Raw genomic sequence first — 7,023 nt, forward strand, 5'->3', positions numbered from 1 at the left:
AAGTTTAGAAAATTAGAAATTTGTTTGATTGTATATTTTGAAAATAATTTTAGAGTTTTGGAGTTTAGGATGATTTGATATTTTATTGTAGTTAAGTAAATGTGTGTGAGAGAATATGTGATTGAGAAAGAGAGAGGAAAGAGAAAACATGATTGATTGATGTGTAGTAGAAAGAAAAGTGATTTTGAAATTTTTTTCTAAGTAATGTTCAAATAATTTGTTATGCTTTAGATATATATAGGCAATCCAAAAAATATACGTAAACAGCAAACAAAATGTGAAGAAATGAAAAACAAATATAATAAATATGAAACGTTTTAAATGTATGTATATTGAGTAAATATAAATAAAAAAAGCAGTTTTAAAATTTTAAAAATGTTCTTACAAACTAGTATAGACATATGAAACTCTATCATATAGACTATATTAGATCTATTTACAAAGTACATTTAGATTACCTATGTAAAAGAAGTAAACAAAAAAAAAAAAAATATATATATATATATATAACAATAAGAAAATAAAAATAAAATTGACTATAATATTGTAAAAAGTTTTGATTACGCATGTAAACAAAAGTAAACAATATTGACTATAATATGGTAAAAAGTTTCGACTATACGACAAAAAAAAATACAAGACCCAAAAAAACTCTAATTAAAAACTAGTTTTGAAAACTCCTAACTAAAGAAGTTTTTAATTTGTAAATTTTTAAAAACTACTTTCAAAATATACAACTCAAAAACTAATTTCAAAACTCATAACCAAACAAGCTTTATAATTTTAAAACTCTTTTTAATAATTTATCTTCTAAAATGAATTTCAAAATTAAACCAAGTGGAAGTTTTGATAAACATGCAAGGTTACTAAGTGTAATTTACCCAACATATGGCATTTCTCTTTAGTGAATAACAGAAGAATATTGTACCCAAAAAAATTTGTAAAAGAACATATGTTGTATGGGAAGAAAACAAAGGGGAGGGAATAAGGGAGTCAATTAACTTGCTTGAGAAGGCTAATCTGTAAACGTTTTATTTTGTGTTGTTTTTTGTTTTATCAGCAAACAAAAGAGAATACATGAATGTGTTTTTTTAATATTAAAGTTAATTTCAATCACTTGGATCAAAACAATTAGAAAAGACAAAAACAAAAAGCAAAAGTAATGAATAGTAAAATTATTAACGTTGTGTTTTGCTGGAGAATTTGATGAGGAAAATGAAAACAGAAAAGAAAATAGAAATAAAAGAAGAAATAATTGATAGGATTCAAATTTTAAGATACATTTGGTTGAATTGGGAAATGGAAAAAGAAAAGAGCTTAGACTGTGCTTGGTTGGAGGATTTGATAAAAGAAATGAAAAGGAAAAAAGAAAATGTAATATCACTTTTTGTTTAGTTATAATGAAAAACACAATAGAAAAGAAAATAAGAGGGAAATACAATCCACTTTTTGTGTTTTGGATTTAGTTAGGCTCTTTATTTTTTTCAATTCCCAACTTAACCAAATGTAGCTTGGAATTCAAATTCTATCAATTCTTTCTTTTTTTCTTTCTATTTCTCTTTTCCTTTCTATTTCTCTCATCAAATCATTTAACCAAACACAACCTTCTCTTGAGTTACACCATGTAAACTTTTTACCACTCAATGGCAAGTTAGACACTTCACAACTTTCAATGAACTCATTAAACTCCCTTATCCCCTTGTCTCTTCTAGAGCACCCTTTCCTTTCACCAATGTTCCTTATTTCATTAAAATCCCCACCCAAGCGCCAAGGTTTAGGAAAATCCTTCTTTAATTTTACTAAGCTATTCTAGAGCTTGTTTCTTAACCTCACTTCATTAGGTGCATAAACATTTACAATTGCATACTCAAAAGAATTAAAAAAGGTACCTGAGAGCAATATGAACCTCCTTCTACTACAACACTGTGCTATCTGAAACATCCCTGGGTCCCACACACAAAGTAATCCCCCAGCTGCACCCTCAGAATCGACAGTCATAAATTCCATGTTATCCTTAGGCCATAATAACCTTACTTTAGCCTCCAAGATCTCAGTTTTCTTGGTTTCCTGTAATAGTTCCATGTCTACCTTTCTTTCCTTTGTTTTCCTTCTGGCCCAACCCTCTTGCATTCCATGTTAATAACTGCATAATAAAATGATGACACTCTTTTATTTCTCCCCAATTAGTAGGTGCTTTATGCCTCACCTGTTTCCCCCCTTTCAATTCTTTGCTTATCCTCAAGCTCAAGCTCCATAATCTGGTGAAGCACTTCATCCTCCTTCCCATTGTAATTTACTCCCAACACTTTTCCCATTTTCAGAGTTGCTTGGGCTTCAGTCAATATATGCCTCCCTTTATCTGACCCATTGTCACACCCTCAAAATAAACCCATTATATATATATCATTGACATGCCATATTTAAAGAAAACAATTCATTATCTCATTCATCAGAGTATTACTAAATAAAAGCATTACATGTAACATCAAATTAAATGCCCTACGGGCTTACATCTTTCCAAACCAACACTTGGACACAAAAGTATGAGTTCTAACTCAAATACAAGTATAGCCCTAGGCTTGAATGTTTACACGTACTATCAAATAAAAACAACTAACTAAAGATAGTCTTCAAAATCCAAAAAGTCCAACCCTTCCAAGCTAAGTCCTTGGAGGTAGCTTATCACCTGAACCTGAAAATGATGTTCCCATAAAGGGTGAGCCACAGCCCAGTAGAAAAATACTAAACCAAATATAAGCATTGAATAAAGCTATAGCATTCAATAGATGGTTAACCAAGATAATCAATTGTATCATTATACAGTCTCATGACACTAATGTCTAAGACACAATTCACTTTCCATTATTATCAACATGGCTCAGAACCTGGCCAAACTTACAACAGTGAACTATATATCATATTCACATTACTTTCAATATCAACAAAACAAATGAGACTCAGGCTCATATCAAAACACTTCATACTTCCCGTTTGATACACATTGTAGTGCTGTATCAATAACATGTAAAAACACTTCAATATAATAAGCACACATAATAGTGATGCTAATGGAGTCCATCCCCTATCTCCTCCCAAACAAAATCCGGTTTAGAGGTCTATCCCCTATCTTCCCCTAAACCGTGGAGTACATCCCCTATCTCCTCCCAAACAATATGCATATGCAATGCTCAATCAACACATGTATTTTCTGTATTAATTCAATAGTCTAAACTTATGACCAAAACAAATTGATTAGTTTCAATTTTCCCTAATTCACATGCAATGTCTACAACAAACACGACTATCCTCCACCGATAGCCCAAAATAGTTTATTTCTAGACTGGAAATAAATATAACAACAATTCAACAAGTGAGTGATTTAAATTATCCAACTACACCATTTAATCAATGAATTCCTCAATTTCATGAATTTAACCATATTCCCCAATTTCCTCAAACAAATTATACAAATTAATTTATTAATACAACTAGGGTTTTTCCCAAAATTACCAAAGTACTCCCAACATATCAAAATACCAAAACTTAGAACAAAACTTATAAGACGGAGTAGGAAATCCCAACCTCGAAGAAAATAACCCGAATGGAGAAGACGGAGATGAAGACCCAAATTCCAATGTGCTCCAAACCACCAAACGTTCAGATTAAATGGAAGCCCTCGACTCACTCTATCTTTTTAACAAAGAACTTAGGGTAGAAATACACTCTAAGTAGATCAAACCTAAGAGAGAAGGTGTGTAGGGAGAGGGAGAAGACGGTTCTAGGGTTTTAGAATCAAATGGGAGATGAAAAATGACCCAGAAAGTCGGGTCTCGGATTTATGTAGTCGACTCCCTGCTCGAGCGTGAAAATCCCCGCTCGAGCGTCAGACACAGACTCACGCTCGATCGTGAAAAGAGCCGCTCGAGCGTCGATTGCACACTTCCAGAAGTTTTACAGGCGATGGTACCCGCTCGAGCGCCAAACTCTCCACACGAGCGGAGGGACTGCAGAGTAAAGTACTGGGAGGTGGAAAAGCACGCTCGAGCATCAAAACTCCCGCTCGAGCGTATAAGCAACAACGAAGAGCCCGCTCGAGCGTTAAAACTTCCGCTCGAGCGTGAAGGCCAAAATCTGGGCATCACCTTTTGGTTTCAAAGTGCAACCAACCTGTTTCAAACCTGCCCATCACAACCTAAGACCCTAATACAAAGAGTAAAGGCTAGAAGTGATAATGATACAAAAACAAGTCCACGGAACCAAGTCCAGAATACTGTATACAAAGGAAGGAAAAACCGGGATCGCTATAACCCATTCTCACCTGAAGCTAACAGAGAGATGGCTGCTGCTGCTGCTGCTCTCCACACTGCAGCTTTTGGCACTACTTTGCTTGTCGAGGCCCCTTTACGCTCATATCTTCGAAGTAGACTAAGGGGACCCTTTTTGGGGTGTAAGTACCCATGTTTAGCTGAAAAACTAACATTCTTCTTCCCCTTTTTGTTTTGTGCAGGTTGACAACTGGGCTCCAGCTCCTGAGCTTCAGATATACTAGGGCTATTTTCAACTGTCCCAGTTGCACCCGCACCCTCCTTACTATTGCTTGTCTGATCCTTATTAACCCTGCACTTTCAATTGTAACTCTCAATCTTTTGCACTTTTTTTTTTTGACTAACAAAACGAAAACTTTATTGATGAAAAATATACAAAGTATGATAACGTACATCAATAAAGAGAGTGAAAAAAGCATCACAGTGAATCATCAAGATCCCAACTAGGTTGGCACTAAGATGAACACCAAATCATCTGCTAGCACAACCAGGTCAATCTTTTACACTTTAAGTCATATTGTAATCCAACCTTTCCGTCCATTTGTCGTTAACAAAGTTGACAGAATTTGTCATTTGAAACATATGTTATATTTTTGTTGTCTCATTAGCACCTTTACACTTTTGCTAAAATCTCACTTTAATAATCCTCACGCTTTCACCAAAGGTCACTTTAGTTCATTTATTTTCAATTTTCATTAGCTTTATTAATTGTAGATGAACGGAAGGATGACATTGGAAGGATGAGATTGGAACTTGATTTAAAATATTAAGGGTTGACAATTACAATTGAAAGTAAAAAGATCAAACTAAGACTCCGTTTGGTTTACTTTTCAAAACGCATTTGACAGCCCAAAACCCAAAAACCTATTTGGTTTTGGATTTTGAAACATATATTCAACTCAACCATTTAAAAACTCTTTTCAAAACTCATAATCAAATAAGTTTTAAATTTTTAAAACTTTTTTCAAAACTCATAAACAAATAAGTTCTAAATTTTTACACTCTTTTCAAAACTCATAATAAAAAAAAAAAATTAAATTTTGGCTTTTTTGGTTTATGTTTTGAGATATTATTTCCAAAATAATTTTCTAGAGAAAGTTTAGAAAATTAGAAATTTGTTTGATTGTATATTTTGAAAATAATTTTAGAGTTTTGAAGTATAGGATGATTTGATATTTTATTGTAGTTAAGTAAATGTGTGTGAGAGAATATGTGATTGAGAAAGAGAGAGGAAGGAAAAAACATGATTGATTGATGTGTAGTAGAAAGAAAAGTGATTTTGAAATTTTTTTCTAAGTAATGTCCAAATAATTTGTTATGCTTTAGATATATATAGGCAATCCAAAAAATATACGTAAACAGCAAACAAAATGTGAAGAAATGAAAAACAAATATAATAAATATGAAACGTTTTAAATGTATGTATATTGAGTAAATATAAATAAAAAAAGCAGTTTTAAAATTTTAAAAATGTTCTTACAAACTAGTATAGACATATGAAACTCTATCATATAGACTATATTAGATCTATTTACAAAGTACATTTAGATTACCTATGTAAAAGAAGTAAACAAAAAAAAAAATATATATATATATATAACAATAAAAAAATAAAAATAAAATTGACTATAATATTGTAAAAAGTTTTGATTACGCATGTAAACAAAAGTAAACAATATTGACTATAATATTGTAAAACGTTTCGACTATACGACAAAAAAAAATACAAGACCCAAAAAAACTCTAATTAAAAACTAGTTTTGAAAACTCCTAACTAAAGAAGTTTTTAATTTGTAAATTTTTAAAAACTACTTTCAAAATATACAACTCAAAAACTAATTTCAAAACTCATAACCAAACAAGCTTTATAATTTTAAAACTCTTTTTAATAATTTATCTTCTAAAATGAATTTCAAAATTAAACCAAGTGGAAGTTTTGATAAACATGCAAGGTTACTAAGTGTAATTTACCCAACATATGGCATTTCTCTTTAGTGAATAACAGAAGAATATTGTACCCAAAAAAAATTGTAAAAGAACATATGTTGTATGGGAAGAAAACAAAGGGGAGGGAATAAGGGAGTCAATTAATTTGCTTGAGAAGGCTAATCTGTAAACGTTTTATTTTGTTTTGTTTTTTGTTTTATCAGCAAACAAAAGAGAATACATGAATGTGTTTTTTTAATATTAAAGTTAATTTCAATCACTTGGATCAAAACAATTAGAAAAGACAAAAACAAAAAGCAAAAGTAATGAATAGTAAAATTATTAACGTTGTGTTTTGCTGGAGAATTTGATGAGGAAAATGAAAATAGAAATAAAAGAAGAAATAATTGATAGGATTCAAATTTTAAGATACATTTGGTTGAATTGGGAAATGGAAAAAGAAAAGAGCTTAGACTGTGTTTGGTTAGAGGATTTGATAAAAGAAATGAAAAGGAAAAAAGAAAATGTAATATCACTTTTTGTTTAGTTATAATGAAAAACACAATAGAAAAGAAAATAAGAGGGAAATACAATCCACTTTTTGTGTTTTGGATTTAGTTAGGCCCTTTATTTTTTTCAATTCCCAACTTAACCAAATGTAGCTTGGAATTCAAATTCTATCAATTCTTTCTTTTTTTCTTTCTATTTCTCTTTTCCTTTCTATTACTCTCATCAAATCATTTAACCAAACACAACCTTTTCTTGAGTTACA

Source organism: Camellia sinensis, chromosome 2 (assembly GCF_055761805.1).
Source record: "Camellia sinensis isolate YWXY chromosome 2, ASM5576180v1, whole genome shotgun sequence".
NCBI classification, from domain to species: Eukaryota; Viridiplantae; Streptophyta; class Magnoliopsida; order Ericales; family Theaceae; genus Camellia; species Camellia sinensis.